This window comes from Vombatus ursinus, unplaced genomic scaffold, assembly GCF_900497805.2.
Source record: "Vombatus ursinus unplaced genomic scaffold, bare-nosed wombat genome assembly UNPS02014841.1, whole genome shotgun sequence".
In the NCBI taxonomy this organism is placed as follows: Eukaryota; Metazoa; Chordata; class Mammalia; order Diprotodontia; family Vombatidae; genus Vombatus; species Vombatus ursinus.
The window spans coordinates 18,082,239-18,098,776 of NW_020954619.1; the positions used below are offsets into that span (position 1 = coordinate 18,082,239).

General features: G+C 36.7%; 1 protein-coding gene across 2 annotated transcripts in view; it reads right to left on the reverse strand.

The window, feature by feature from the left end:
- The window catches only part of PLCB1 (phospholipase C beta 1), an 840,557-nt gene that overhangs the window by 585,597 nt on the left and 238,422 nt on the right, over nucleotides 1-16,538 (reverse strand). The gene's annotated exons all lie outside the window — the stretch shown is intronic.

A 16,538-nucleotide genomic window follows, 5' to 3' on the forward strand; every position in this document is an offset into this window, starting at 1 on the left:
CAATTGATGGGCATTCTCTCAATTTCCAATTCTTTACCACCACAAAAAGAGCTGCTATAAATATTTGTGTTCATGTGGGTCCTTTTCCCATTTGTATGATCTCTTTGGGATATAGCCCTAGAAGTGCTATTGCTAGGTCAAAGGATATGCACATTTTTATAGCCCTTTGGGCATAGTTCCAAATTGTTCTCCAAAATGATTGGATTGTTTCACAACTCCACCAACAATGCATTAGTGTTCCAATTTTCCCACATCTTCTCTAACATTTATCATTTTCTTGTTTTGTCATCTTGGCCAATCTGATAGGTGGGATGTGGTACCTCAGAGTTGTTTTGATTTGCATTTATCTAATCTAAATCTCTAAGTGATTTTGAGCATTTTTTCATATGACTATAGATGACTTTAATTTCTTCATCTGAGAACTGCCTGTTCATTTCCTTTGACCATTTATCAATTGGGGAACGACTTGTATTCTTATAAATTTGACTTAACTCTCTATATATTTTAGAAATAAGGCCCTTATCAGAGAAACTGGTTGTAAAAATTCTTTCCCAATTTTCTACTTTCCTTCTAATCTTGGTTGCATTGGCTTTGTTTGTGCAAAAGCTTTTCAATTTAATGTAATCAAAGTTATCCATTTTGCTTTTTGAAATGTTCTCTATCTCCTGTTTGGTCATGAATTCTTCTGTTCTCCATAAATCTGATAGGTAAACTATTCCTTGTTCTCCCAAGTTGCTTACAGTATCAGCCTGTATATCTAAATCACGAACCCATTTTGACTTTATTTTGGTATATGTTGTGAGATTTTGATCTACGCCTAATTTCTGCCATACTCTTTCCCAGTTTTCCCAGCAGTTTTTGTCAAAGAGTGGGTTCTTATCCCAGAAGCTGGGGTCTTTGGGTTTATCAAATAATAGATTACTACAGTCATTGACTACTGTGTTTTGCATACTTAACCTATTCCACTGATCCACCATTCTATTTCTTAGCCAGTACCAAGCAGTTTTGATGATTGCTGCTTTATAATACAATTTAAGATCTGGAATGGCTAGGCCACCTTCCCCTGCATTTCTTTTCATTAGTTCCCTTGATATTCTGGACCTTTTGTTCTTCCAAATGAATCCTGTTATTATTTTTTCTAACTCTATAAAATAACTTTTTGATTGGTATGGCACTGAATAAGTAAATTAGCTTAGGTAGAATTGTCATTTTTATTATATTAGCTCAGCCTACCCATGAGCAACTGATGTTTTTCCAATAATTTAGATCTGACTTTATTTGTATGAAAAATGTTTTGTAATTGTGTTCATATAGTTCCTGGGTACTTATGAACTATTTAGACTGCTTTGCAGACTAAATAAATTTTTTTCAATATAAAGTCCACTGTTTTTGTCCCATACACATAACCCATTAGTTACCACCTTTTGGCCAAAATCCAGTGATCTTTTCTACACCACTCTCCTTAACCCTATACAAGATTTAAGCTTTAAGTAGGGAGCTGATCACTTTAGCTTTTCTCTCGTTCCTGGCTTCTTCATATTCTGCCCTCAGCCTCTCTCTTCTCTCTCTCTGTCTCTGTCTCTGCCTCTCTCTCTCTCTCTTTTTCTTTCCCCTAGTGTTTGAGACTAGATTTCAATCCAAGTCTTCTTGACTCCAAGTCCAGTACTTTATCCACTGTACCACCTAGCTGCAGCTACTATTTACTTGAATTGGACACTTGAACCTCAATATATTCAGAACTGATCTTATCTTTCCTTTAAACCTGTTCCCTCTTTGGACTGTGCTATTACTGTCACTAATACCAATATTCACTCAATTGACCACTTTCTGAATCTTGAAGTTAACATTGACTATCCCTCTATCCCAACATGCCAAAATCCAGTTGATACTCACATCACAATATCTTTTAGAACCATCCATCCCCTCCTCTCTAATTCTTCTGTAACTACAGTAGTGCAGTCCATCATTGCCAGACGTTTAGCTTCCCTATTTCTATTCCGTTTCTCCTCCAAATTATCCCTCAGCATCACTGCCTCATTAATCTTCCTACTGTGAAAATCTGGGTATGACACTCCCCTACTCAAAGCCTTGCAAAGGCTCCCTTATTGTCTATCAGTTGGTCAGTCAGAATTCATTAAGGGCCTACTATGCACCAGCCATCATGCTAAGTTTTGGGGACACAAATAAAGGCAAAAGACATTTCCTGCCCTTGAAAATCTCTAATAGGGGAAACAACAAATAAATATATACAAACATGGGCAACTAGTGATGCAGTGGATACAGCACCAGGCTCGGAATCAGGAAGATTCATCCTCATGAATTCAAATCCAGCCTCAGACACTTACTAACTCTGGGACCCTTGGCAAGCCACTTAAACTTGTTTGCCTCAGTTCGTCATCTGTAAAATAAGCTGGAGAAGTAAATGGCAATTCATTCGCTATCTTTGCCAAGAACACACCAAAAAAGGTCACAAAGAGTCAGACATGACCTGAAATGACTCAATGACAAAATGTACAAACATGATACCTTCAAAATAAATATGAAATGATTAACAGAGGGAAGGCACTAGAATTAAGAGGGACTGAGAAAATCTTCCCATAGAAGGTGGGATTTTAGCTGGTTCTTAAAGGAATCTAGTGAAGCCAAAAGGCAGGGAAGGAAAGCATTCCAGGTATGGGAGACAGAGAAAATGGAATTTAAACTAATTCTTAGCCCTAGCATTAAAGGATCATCCCAATTTTGTACCATTAAATTTATGCTACATGGTTTCTCTCTAATACACTACTTGTGCTCCAGTCAACTTGTACTACCTCAATTTCCCCTTTATATATACAATGCTATTTGACTTCTAAGGCTTTGTCTCATGCAGGGAATATCCTCTCCTTATCTACCTATTGAAATGCTATATATACTTTGACTTGCTATTCAAATTTCATCTCTCTCAATATAGTCTTCCATAATCTATGCAGTCAGTAATGATATTTCCCTTTCTATGTCTTACAGTCAATCAATAATCATGCAGCAAGCAGGTATGTTCTAAGCATCATGCAAATGGAGATAATACCTGGGTTGTTGACATTACAGGACTATTGTGATACAAAGTGCCTTACAAACTATAAGACACCATATAGATGTTAACCATTATAATTATTAGTAATAAGCATATTCCCAAAATGTCACATTTTCACTTGAAATGGAAAGATTTTTCCACTTACATGTATATTTTAATAAATAATATAATAATAATAAATATTTTAATAAATTTTATGATAATTCTAACTAGTAAAAAACACATCAATTCAAAGGTACAAAGACTACAAAAATTTGTTCTTGCAGGCTAGAATAATATGCTTTGCAATTTCAAAAGGATTTAGGATAGTGATACTCCCTCAAGTTTCTAGGATAGAATGAAAAAAATGAAGCAATCCCTACTCTCAAAGAGTTTATGTTTTATCTATTCTTCATCTCTCTTATTTAGTCACCATATACTGTTTTGTCATGAATGAGTGGTGTAATGAAAAGTTTTGGTAACTCGTAAAAATACTGAAAAAAGAGCTAGATACTAAAAAATTTTCATGTATCTTCAGTGCTATCTATAGGAAGTGGTTCCCTGACTGCTAAAAAAAAGTATTTGAATCTATATGGTAACATTCACACTAAACTTTAGGGTTATCCAACTCCCCTTATTTCAAGCCTATACTTGCTAAGCAACATTCTGGTATAATTATGGATTGCCAAGGGGAATTTCCTCCCCTAATGAAGGCACTGATAAACCAACAGTAGTATTCTAGTTTATATGGTACTCCTATTTCTCAGTATCAATAAATATATCAGCATTCAGCTTTATTAGTCTATTAGAGTTTGGGCAGCTTGAACGAGGCCCCCAGAGCCTTTCATTCCTATGTGACCTGATAAAACAGGGGTCTTGAACCTGCAGAGCTCAGGATATGATCCTGGTGGTGAATCCACCAATGCAGATTTTACTTGAAAGTACTGATCTCTTTACACTGTCTCCCAACTACAAAAAAAGAAAATATAAATACATAGTAAATTTTACACAGAATGATTATTTAAATGAGGGTTATATGACCTGCCAGTTAGGAGCTGTTTTATAGTGACTATTAAAGAAAATTCATATGGGCTGAACAAGCACTACAGTATTAAACAGATTCTATTTTACTTCTTTTTTTTTTACAGATACAAAGGATGCTTGCAGAGCATTAGAACATGGGGAAGTTATCATGTAAATATTTTATTGGTGATAACCATAAGGAAGACACCAAAAACCCACTGTAGGGCATTATGGGACAGCACTCCTCATGAAGGTAAAGATCCAGGCAGGAAAGCTATTTTTTATATTCTGTGTGTAGGGGATGAAAATATTCTCCTCAAAATGAATTTATATACAACAGCTCTTCCTGTATGACTTGATCACATGGAGTGGAGAATTGGGCATAATGTTCCAAGCAATAAAGCCATTATTATGTCTCCATAAAACACTTTTTATTTGTATTTTTCAGTCTAGCAATGTGTTTGCATTATGACTGTTAAAAAAAAGTTGTGAGGATAGTGACTTTCTTAACGTTTAAAAGTCCATCCCTTTTTTTAGTCAAAGAAACTCTCATTTACCATTTTGAGTCATTCTATTTTTATTAAAGCCATCAGTATACTTCCAGTCACCCAGGTTCAAAATCTCAAAGTCATCCTTAGCTCCTTCTTGGTTTCTTCCCCTCCCCCGCCCCCCCACCCCGGGCCCAATTCAATTAGTTGCCAAGTAAGTTACTTCTACCTCCACAACATCTCTGGAATTCATGTCCTCTCTAGTCACATGATTACCACCTCTATCCACCTCTTGCCTGAAGCATTTCAATAGCTTCCTGACTGATGTCCCTGCCTCAAGTCCCTCTCCTCCTCAAACCACCCTTCACATCATAACCAAAGTAGCATTCCCAAACTATGGGTCTGACAGGTGTCAGTCCTAAGCTCCTAAGCTCAGTAAATCTAGTTATTACCTATTGACTCTAGGATTAAAAAACAAAAACAAAGAAAAAAAAAGAACACCTTCAGTTTTGCATTTAAAGTTCTTTTTAACCAGAATTAAATCTACCTTTCCAGTCATTATGTATTAAACCCACCATTTACAATTTAGTCCAGCCAAATTGTACCTTACTGATTTTCCTTACACATAACATTCCATCTGCCATTTTTCTGCCTTTAAACATTTTTAAGTCATTTTTCAGTCGTGTCTGATTCTTTGTGACTCCTTTTGGGGTTTTCTTGATAAAGATACTGGAGTGGTTTGCGATGTCCTTCTCCAGCTCATTTTAAAGATGTAGAACTGAGGCAAACAGGGTTAAGTGATTTGCCTAGGGTCTTATAGCTAGTAAAGTGTCTGAGGCTGGCTTTGAACTCTAGAAGATGAGTATTCCTGACTTCAGGTCCAGCACCCTATCTACTGCGCCCCTAGCTGCCTGCCTTTAAACATACCATGTCCATAATGCATTCCCTCCTCACCTCACCTCTTTGAAAATCCTGATTCCTTCACAGCTCAGCTCAAAAACCACATCTTTCCTCCTTCTCCATCTGCTAGTGCCTCCAACTTTAAAATTACCTTGTATTTAGTTTGCATACATATGTATATCCTATCTCCCTCTACAGATTGTAAACTCCTTTTTAGGGCAGGGTCTATTTTTGTCTTTTGTACCCAAGTGCCTGACTCATAGGAGATGTTTAAAAAATGTGTATTGATTGATTGATTTAAGGAAGTTGGGCAATATTACTTCAGATGGCAAGAAGGAAGTATATTTAAATTTACACTACATGGGGAAATGATATATACTAACATGGTAGTTGTGGCATCTGTTGAGAATTTAAGAGTGTGCCTAGATTTGAAGAATTGTTTCTTTTTAATTCAGGAGAAATTATTAAAACATTATAAGAATAATAAATATATCTAATACTAGGAAAGCACCTACTTTCCTACAATCAGATTCCATTATGTTATGACATCTGGTACAAGAAATTAAAGCTCTTAGGGTTACATTACAACTTTCTGCTGAAGGAAGCAGAAATGGAAACAGAATAGTTGATTAAGAAGATGGCATCAGAGAATGTGTATGTGTGTGTGTGTGTGTGTGTGTGTGTGTAATATAGGAACAGGAGTCACTTGACCAATGATGGAGTGAGTTTAATCAGGATTTGTAAAATTATACAAGGTATCCCTTAATGTTTTAGGTTTTAATAGTTTAAAAAAACTGCACTAAGATTTTGGGGACTGTATTTGTCTGGACACCTGAAGATCTAGACTTTGAATTCCAACTCTGTGACATGATTTTTCACATGTTACCATAGGCAAGTAACATCATCCCAATGGCCTTCACTTCCTTGATAAGTAAAATGAGAGGACTGGATAAAAGATTTACTTCATCCTGCTGTTATTGGAGATAGGTGAATGTACCAATTTTCAAAAATGGAAAGAAAGTAGATTCTTTAGAATATAGGACAGTGCTCTTGCCTTCTATTCCTGGCAAAATTCTGAAACCTGTTTCAAAGTTACGGTTTTTCACCACACAGAAAGGAAATCAGTGATCTCTATGAGCCAGAATGGGTTCCTTTACCATCATCCTGACTATTATTTCCCCTCAGACGCTGATGAATACAGCCCAAGACCTTGAACCCCATAGCCTTTGGAATAGCAATGTTTCCAGTCCAGTACCCAGAGTCATCATCCTGGGAAGCAACCCCTGTGGAGAATTAATTATTTCTGCTGGTGCTGTAAGGCACATAGAACGAAGACCCAGGAAAGAATGTTATTGTCACTATAGTCCTTTGCATTGTCAAATGATTCAATATCAGAAACTTAAATCATTATATTAATGGAAATGACCTTAAAGGAAAGACATTATCATCTGCTTTCCTGCTGCTACTTTAGGATCATGGAACCTTTCCATATGCCTTTCTCTGAAACCTTCCATATAAGTTGTCTCTACCATTAGACTATGAACTCCTTGAGAGCTAGAACTATCTTAGTTTTCTATTTATATCACCAACACTTGGCACCATGTTTTGCACATAGTAAGTACTCAATAAATACTTCATTCATTCATTCAATAGTGACATATCCACAATAATTCAGGATAAATAAAGAGAATAAGAAAATTTTATTGCTTTTTCTATATGTACCACTTCCCTTCCCACACACTTGTCAGAAAAATACAGAAATAAGTGTATTTTACCATGAGTTTCTTTTTATTCTTATTGGGATTGAGTGATGAGAAAGAGACTAATTTAGGATTTAGGCTATATAGATAAACATACAGATAGACATGCATATACATATATGTACATGTATATTTCTTAAGAAATTCAAAAGCTTAGGAGAAGCCTAAATAATCACCTATGCTTACTATTCTGTAGAAATATTTCAATTCATTAGTTACAAACATACTGTGAAATGTATGAGCCGTGCAATCCAGTTTAAGCTTAAGAAAAAGAACAATTTGAAATTCTATCCTTTTAGTGAATACAAATCCTCATACATTGTTACAGAATTCTATTATTCCCATGATATAATAATATGCTTTAAGTTCACACGATATATAATCACACAATTATAAACATTTCTCAGAGAATATATGAATATATGTGTGTATGAGTATATATTTATACTGTCATAGATGACATATTTATGAATTTTTCAGCTTTGCTATGGGACAACTCAAAGTTTTAAATATAAGCCATTGATTGCAAAACTCCTCCAAGTCTCCTTATGTCAAAACAATTCTACTGTAAAGGTCTTTAATGGCAGGGCTTTAGGTGTAAATGAATGAGATAGAACATATTTCATTTCTTTCTTGGAAAAAATTTAATCACATTTTGTTTCTTTGGAGTGGGTGAAAACCACTTCAAAATACCCTCCCACTGATATTTCTGCACGTTCTCCATGCAAGAACCTTCCTTTTCTTGTTTTGTTTTTTTTCCCCTTAGATTTTCCTTTTCACTTACTTTGCAACTCAGTATCTGCACTCAACACCATTAAAGAAAGTGAAATATGGTGGCTTTAGATGACTCCCATGGAGTGGAAAGGACAAGAAAGAGAGAAGAAATCTAGTTCAAATTCATTATCCTCTCCATGGCTCACTTTTGGCATCTGTAAATTTGAACTGTTTTCTTGTTTCTGTTATTTATTTATTTCTAGAATTACAAGATGTGAGAGGTGGAAGAGATCTCATAAACCAACTAGTATAACTCAAATCAAGAGTCCCCTGTACAAAACAAAGAAAAACAAAACAAACAACAAAGAAGCAGTCGACTATAAATCAGTCAATAAGGAGTAAGCCATATGTTTGGAGTGGAGCCCTTCAGGAGCTATAGGAAGTTTGGGATGCCACATTACATAGGCTTCTATTTCAGCTTTCAGCTCTGCCAATCCACCAAATCACATTTACTAAGTGATTACTATGTGGTAGGCAAGGTTCTAAGTGTCCAGGATATAAAAAGAAGCAAAAATTAATCCCTGCCCTCAAGCAGTTTACAATCTAATCTGGGAGCCAACATGTAAACAAATATATACAAAGGGAGCTATATACAGGATAAATAGCAAGTAATTGGCAGAGGGAAGGCACTAGAATTAAGAAGGTTGGAGATGCCTTTCTACAGAAAGTGGGATTTTGGTTGGGACTTAAATAAAGTCAGGGAAGTCAGTAGGCAGAGTTGAGGGAGAGCAATCCAGGTATGGAGGAACAGCCAGAGAAAATTCCCAATGCCAATAGATGGTGTGTCTTGTTTGTGGAACAGCCAGGAGGCCAGTGTTACTCAATGTAAGAGAACATGAGAGAGAGAAAGGTGTAAGAAGACTGGAAATGTTAGTGGATTTAGATTATGGCACCATGAGCATGTCTTCCTCTGTAAGTCTCAGTTTCCAACCATTTTCAAGCTGCCATGCTCATGAAGTCAGAATGACTAGTTTCAAATTTCACTTCAGACACTGTCGACTGAGTGACCTAAACAAATTACTTGACTTTTCTAAACCTCAGTTTCTTGCTCTGTAAAAAATAGATAGTAACACCTACTTCACAGGGTTGTTGTCAGGATTAAATGACATAATTTAGGCAAAGTGCTTTGCAACCATCAAGTACTATTAAAACTTGAGGTATATTTTTAAACAATATTGATTCGACTCTCCTGGTCTCTAACCTCTAGAGGAAAGATAAAAGGAGAACAGGGTGCATTACCATTTTGCTCCTTGTACCTCCTGCCTGATGTCTGAGTCTCCTGCCTGATCTTCAGCCCCAGATGATAGTGGTGAGGGGAGAGCTGGGTGCCATACCATCATGTTCCCGCATCCCTTGCCTGACCTCTAGCTTCTGGAGGGAAGAGGATTTCAACCCTGATCCCCTGCCTTGAGGGAAAGAGAGTATCACCACTCCTCTGCTCCAGGTTTTTGCTATCTTGCCTAAACTGTCTGTGGCTGTGAAAGGCCTCCCTCTAGAGTTCTTAAAAGACTATGAAACTGTTTCAAATTTTATTTTTCACTTATGATTAATACAACCCCATCTGGCCATACTCTTCCCACTCCACTGGTCCTTTACCCCCATAGATCATGATCCAAATCCCATTCTCTCCTTTCCACAAACCCCATTGATTCCCAATGAGGGAAATTACCATTCCCCTCAACCTTCTCAATGTCTCTCTCTAAAGCTATCAACTCCTTCCACTGTGCCTTCTAGCATGTCTGCCCCCAAAGCAACAAACTTGCTTTCAACTTAAATCTTTTCCCTTCCTATTCTTTCCTTCTTCTGGCTCATTAAAACCTGGATCCCTGCTAATGACACAGCTTCCCTGGCCACCCTTTCCAACACTGGCTATGCTTACACTCATTACCCCTCCCCCATAATGTACTGATCAAGGTAGGGGAGTCAGAATACCCCTTGCTCCTCATAGCCACTTCCAAGTTCTCCCTCTACCACCATCACTAAGGAACCTTTCATCCTTTGATATTCATGAAAACCACCTCTATCACCCAATCAAAATCCTAGTAGCTGTTGTTTATGGTCTTCTAGAACATTCCCTTTCCTTCCACAATGGTTTCTGTACCTGGTTCACAACCTTTCTCTCCTTTCTAACACCTGTCTTCATATCAGGGTACTTCAACAAACATATCGATACTCCTTTAAACAACGTGATCTCTCAGTTTTCCAACTTAAAAAAAAAGTTTCCTGTGAATTACTCCTCCATCCCACCTCAGCACACAAAGATGGTCACATATCCTTAGTCTCACCTTCACTCATGAATGCACCACCTCTGTATTCAGGAATTTTAAAATCCCCTTATCTGGTCCCATCTATTGGATTTCCACTTCTCCCTCTCTCTTTCTGTACCAAATCCTGCTTTTAGTCCACCCCATTACCTCCAATCCCTAGATCCATCAATTGTCTCTTAGGCCATTACCCCTGCACAAGCCACACTCTTCTTTCCCAATTTTGACTTCTTGATGAACTAGTTCAATTCTATATTGCCTTCTTCTCTTGAATCCCTTGCTCCCTTTTTTTATAACATTGATTTTTTTTTCTTGCCAAGCCTCAGCCTTGGATCATTTCCACGAACTGCTATCTTTTTTTTTTTTTTTAACATATGCTGCTGAATGAAGGTGAAGAAAATCATATAACCATCCGGACTGGATCCACTACAAATTTATGTCACATAGCCTCAAATGGGCTCTCACTGCTACAAGTCAATTATTTTATACCTCTATAATTAATTCACAGTTATACTCACCACTCTCTTTTTCAAAACTTTTCCAGCCCTCTTCAAATCTCTCCCTTTCCTCCAATCCTCTTGGCTTAGAACTTTGCCCCATATTTTACTGAAAAAATGGAGATCATTTGCTAAAACCTCTCTCTTTTACCTTCTTCCTTATCTCATATCACTCAGATGACTTCTGCCACTCTCTTCTCCTTCACCTATCTCATATAAGGTGATGCTTCTCCTTGCCAAGGCCAATAGTTCTACACATACATGTGATTCTATTCCATCCTGTTTCTGGCAGCATATTACCCTCTCTCTCATCCTCAGTCTCTCCCTGTTGACTGACTGTTTCCCTACCCTCCAAAAACATGCTCAGGGGTACTAACAGCAGGAGAGGAAGAAAGACAAGTAATTAGAATTTGAATGTGACAGATTTTTGAACTCTGGGAGCCTAGAATGTCCAGGAGTGTTAGTATATGCTTTTAGGGATCAGGGAAGTTTTAGAGAAAGAGTAAGGTCAAAAAATCCTAAGGACAATGGCAAGGTCGGGATCTACTCCACAAACAGTAACTGATATCCCTGAAAAGATGAAAGTAGATCAGAAAAGGCTAAGATTTGAGATTGTGGTCCAGGATCCTTTCCATATGGCACTCACCCTATATTATTATATAAATTATTGGTAACTGAAAGTATCACTTAGGGCAGATTGTTAAAAGATTACTTTGACAAAGCAAAAGGTTCTCATATGTACCTTGTAAGAATGCCTCTCTTTTCTGTCTTCAAGAGAAAAGAAAAATAGATATATTTCAGATCCATTGCAACTAATTACTTACCTAATTTAGTGGACATTTTTAAAGGCAATGAAAATCTCTAAATTTTCCCAGGACACACACACACACACACACACACACACACACACACACCCCAGAGAGACCAGGATAACATTATAAACCTAAATGATTCCAATTAAACTTTATTTATTAGGCAACAAGTTCTGTCTCTCTAGATTTTTTTTCAATATTTGGCAAATCATGCAAGCATCTGTCATATTCCTGTGGGCTCCTGACACTAAGAAAGGCCTGAAGCACAAAAATTAGAAAGGTAGAGATGATTGTCACGTTGTTCTCTATTCCTGCCATGTAGATATTCTAAACATAGATTTCCATTACAGGCTGACTTGATTAGCTTGAATGGTCATAAATCCCTTTGCAAATAGTCTCATAAATGCTAAAAATCATCATTACAGATATTTTGACTGAACAGTAGATTAGGTCTCCAAATGCCAGCTTATAGAGGAATTCAGAAATCATACAGATAAATCAGGCACAAAGCCTGGAAGTTTCTTTTTTACTTCCAACAGACCATGTAGTTCCCTTTAAGTGGAGTTCTCTATATCTCCAAAGATAATATCTGGCAAACCTGAATCTGATTTCTAGCTATCTTTCTATGCCTATGTCCATGTTTATCTCTGGTGGGTCTCTGCTCCCAGTTTGATGGATGGTCTTGGCTCCCTGTCTTCTGATCCAGTTTTTCCTATAAAATGGGCAATGAGGAAAGCAAGCTGGAGGAAGGAACTCTTCTTTCCAAGAAGTTTCCCCCTCAGGGAATGTACACTAATTTTCACATTGGAATTCTGAGCTTCCAACTGGAGTTCCCCACCACAGGATCAACCTCTCTAGATTGTGAGCTCTTTGAAGATAGGGACTGTTTTTGCCTTTCTTTGTATGTTTATATTAAATACTTAACATATAACAGGCAATTAATACTTGCTGACTTTTTACTTGACTCAGTGCTGGAGAACTATAGCTAATCATATATATATATATACATATACATATATATGTATATATATTTTCTTTTTCAATGAAAGAGGTTTGGTTCTCAGAATGTGAACAATCTTGTTTACATATCATGTCTACTCATGAATTGACTGATTCTGTAACATTCCAAAGCCTGATAGGGAGGAAGAGAACCATGACAAAGTAGTGTCATGAAAACCTAGGGAATGGACAATATACAGAAAAGAGGGATTGACAATCAATATCAAATGTGGTGAACTTGGAGAAAGGAGTCTCAGTGACCTGGCAGAGTGAAAGTCAGATTGGCAAAGGGTTGAGAAGTGAGTGAGAGTTGAGACATAAGGAATAAATAACTTAAAATGGTAGGGTCAAGTGAAGGTCTATTAAGAAGGATGGGGAAATCTAGGCATGTTTGAAGACAGCAGGGGAGGGGCCAATAGATGAGATGTTGAACATTAGAGAGAGGAGATGATCAAAGATGCAAGCCCATGGAGGAGACAAGAGGGGGTGGGATAAAAGGACAAAAAAGTAGAGGTTCTGGCATTGGCAAAGAAAAGGATAGTCTCATTTTCTAGGAATGGAACAAAGGAGGACAGTGAAGGGAAGAATAAAAAAAAACTGGTATTCAATAGAATAGAAATAAGATAAATTAATAGTGGACCCAATCATTGAAGTTATATGACTGCATTATGTACAGAGGAGAAGGTGATGGTAGGAGTCATACAAGGTTTGGGGTATGGAGACTTGTGAGTCAGGACAGAATTGTGGATCGAGGGTTGAACATAGTGTGAAGATGAATTGTTTAAAAAAGGTGAGATTCTAAAAGGTAGACAAAAAGTCAGAGCATGTGATGGACTGGGAAATTAAAGAGGGGTAGATTGACTGGAAATCACACTGAGAGTAGGGAAAATGGGTTTAAGAAGGATGAGGCACAGGGTGAGACTGAAGGATAGGAAGTAGTTTATTCTAATAATTAAAATATAGGGAATATGTTAGATACTCTCAAAAACTCTTCTGACTTTCTCATATGTGATTCACTACAACAAAGCAAAACTTTCTTCACAAGTGTTGTATTGTACCACAAGGCTGACCCTCAAGTAGTAATTTCTTAAAAGGACCCCAGAGACCAGAGGGGAGTCAATGTAGCTTCCAAGGTCACCTAATACTTCCCAGAAGTTCCTCCTCTTATTTATAGGTCCCTAAATGTGTAGTGTCCTACTTGGCAGACTTGATGCCCAGCAATATCTCTTTAATTATATAATCATGTCGTCTCCAGTGACCCTCTTAGTTTCTAAATAAGATGTAAATGATATTTTTCCTTGGCCTGCTTAATAGCATCACTGAAATGTCCAGCCAGCCACTCACTCATCTCTTTCCCTCAGAAATCTCTTCCAGAATAAATCATAAATTGCCCTATTCCTAAAGCTTACATCATACTCTACTGGGCCTCTCCCAATCTCCCTGGGGCCAAAGCATTTTGAGGACATTTTTTTCAAACACATACTCCTGAAAATTCAGGCATTCAATAAGATAGGCGTGTGTGTGTGTGTATGTGTGTGTGTATGTGTGTACACATGAAAATTACAGCACTGAGGTGAAAAGAGAATAATAAAATGTTTTCTTTTTCCTCTTTGCAAATGATTTCTTCAATATTCAAAACTTTTGCTGCCTGAGACTACCTTCCTAGGCGTTGGTTGTCTTTTAACTTCTCTTTTTCCACTGCTCTTTATAAAGCCTCATGCCTGAGGCTTAAGTCTATTTGGCTTAGATTATTCAATCACTCACCATTTATTTATTAATTGTATATGCAGTTCAAATGTATATTCATTATTTTTTTCTTCTATAATGGACTGCAAAATTAGTGAATTTGATTGCAAATGCTTCAAAAAAGCAGCCTCAAATACAGTCATTTCCCCTTTTAACTTAAATCATGTAGAACATAGCTTAAAACACTGAATTTCTTCTCTATTTTCCATAACATATTTTTCTTTACATCAGAATTGTTTTTAATGTAATACTTTTTTTCTTACTGAAATAACAAAGATCAAGGGATTGAAAAATTTTTTCTATAATTTAAGCTGAAGAAAATTTGCAATCCTTACTTCGCTGCCATTAAATACTCATTTTAAATATAATTCCTTTGAAAAGATGAGTTCACAACCATCATATTCAGGCTTTTGTTTTTTACCTTTTCCTTAATCAGATTTTTAAATATTTTGATCATTTCTTGGCAAGTAGATGTCTGTGTACATATTATTCAATCTAATGTGCAAATAATTTTCCCAAAAGCTTAAATATAGGATCATCTAAGCTTAGAGACAGCATCTGATTTTAAAGCAGGAAGAATTTAAAGTAACAATTCTTTTTAAAAAATCACTTTTTCCTAGATCAAAAATTTAAAAACCATAAAAGAAGCAGATAACTTGCTACCTTAATCACATTCTCTCCTTTGCTGTATCCAAACTGAAGGGAAATTTGATTTATGGTCACTATATTTAGGATTTTTGGTTTTCATTCACCATTTATCCCATTTCCATGTGTGCTTCAAAGCTGTCTCTCCGGATGTCTTAAAAATGAATTACCATCAATATGGAACTTTGACAGAAACCATGCTCAAAAGATGATGCTTATTATGATAAAAATACCTTTGATCTCAATATAGCATTATTCTCAAAGCATTTTTCCATGCACTATTAATTTGTTCTTACAACAGCCCTGTGAAAGAAGAAAGAACAAATGAGGACCAATCTTAGTCTTAGATACAGACCAGCCACTGGTAGAAGCCAAAAAGAAGGACTCTGTGGTATAGGGATTAGCATTTGAAGGGAGAAGATAAATGCACCATGAGGAATGAAAAAAGGTGTGGTTTCTGTTCAGCAATACTTTAAGTAAGATGATTCTTTCTTAGGGAGAAGATTCAAAGGACAAGTCAAGTGTTCACACAGAGATTACAAGTCAGGAAGCTTGCTTATAAAGTCCCAAAGGCTGACACTGAAAAACTGTTTTTTTTATTGATTCAGGTGCTAGAGATGAAAGAGTGTGACATAAACATTAACAGTAGGGGAATTGAACATTACTGAATAAAAAGGGCAAGATGCTATTGGTTAAATCAGGCCCATTCTATACAGTATCCAGAAATGAAATAGTCACTAGAGATTTCACTGTACTGTAGTTAAAGAGACCCTGCTGTGCATAAATTCACTAAGATTCTAGACACATCTGGAGAACCAGGAATATAAATGTGACAAAAGTAAAACTGGAAGAAACCACTTAATGACAATCCTTTAGCCTGGAAAAGAGAGGTCTATCATTAAAAAAATATACTGATCTGGATGACTTAATGTTTCAAATGTAGTAGACCCCCATTGAGCAGGAAAAACATAAATTACACCTTGCCTATCATGTTTATCCTAATTTTCTAGACCAGATAATTACAAACCAGAGAAGTTAAGTGACTTATCTCACTGTCATACAGCCGATTAGTAGGTAAAGTGAGGATTAAAAGACTAAATATTCTTTCTCCTAATGCTACATTCTTCTCCTTTTATTCCACTTGCATAAAATCAGAACAGAAAGAGTAGAAGAGACAGGACTGAAAATAAAATAAATCCATATCTTTATTTAGCTCATTCTTGCCTCCCTCTCCACAAATACCCATGGCCTCCTATGCCATTTTTGAAAGAAGGAAAGGCGTTTCCCATGTTGCCTTAGAGAGGACTCTTAAGAACATGAAACTGCCCAAAAATATGTTCAAAGAAGATATTACAGGTAAAGAGAGAGGTGACATACATTAAATGATAAAATGATTTTGTTAACAGTTTGTGGAAGGTATGGGAATTAGACAATTAAAGATTTAGGGGCTGAATTATAAGGAAAAAAGGGAAGGGTGTTCAAAGGGCAAAATCTAAAGTCAGTCAGTAGCCTCACCCATATGCAGAATAGGTAGGTGGCAGGCTACCTGGAGAAGGAAACATAAGGTGAATATACAGAGAG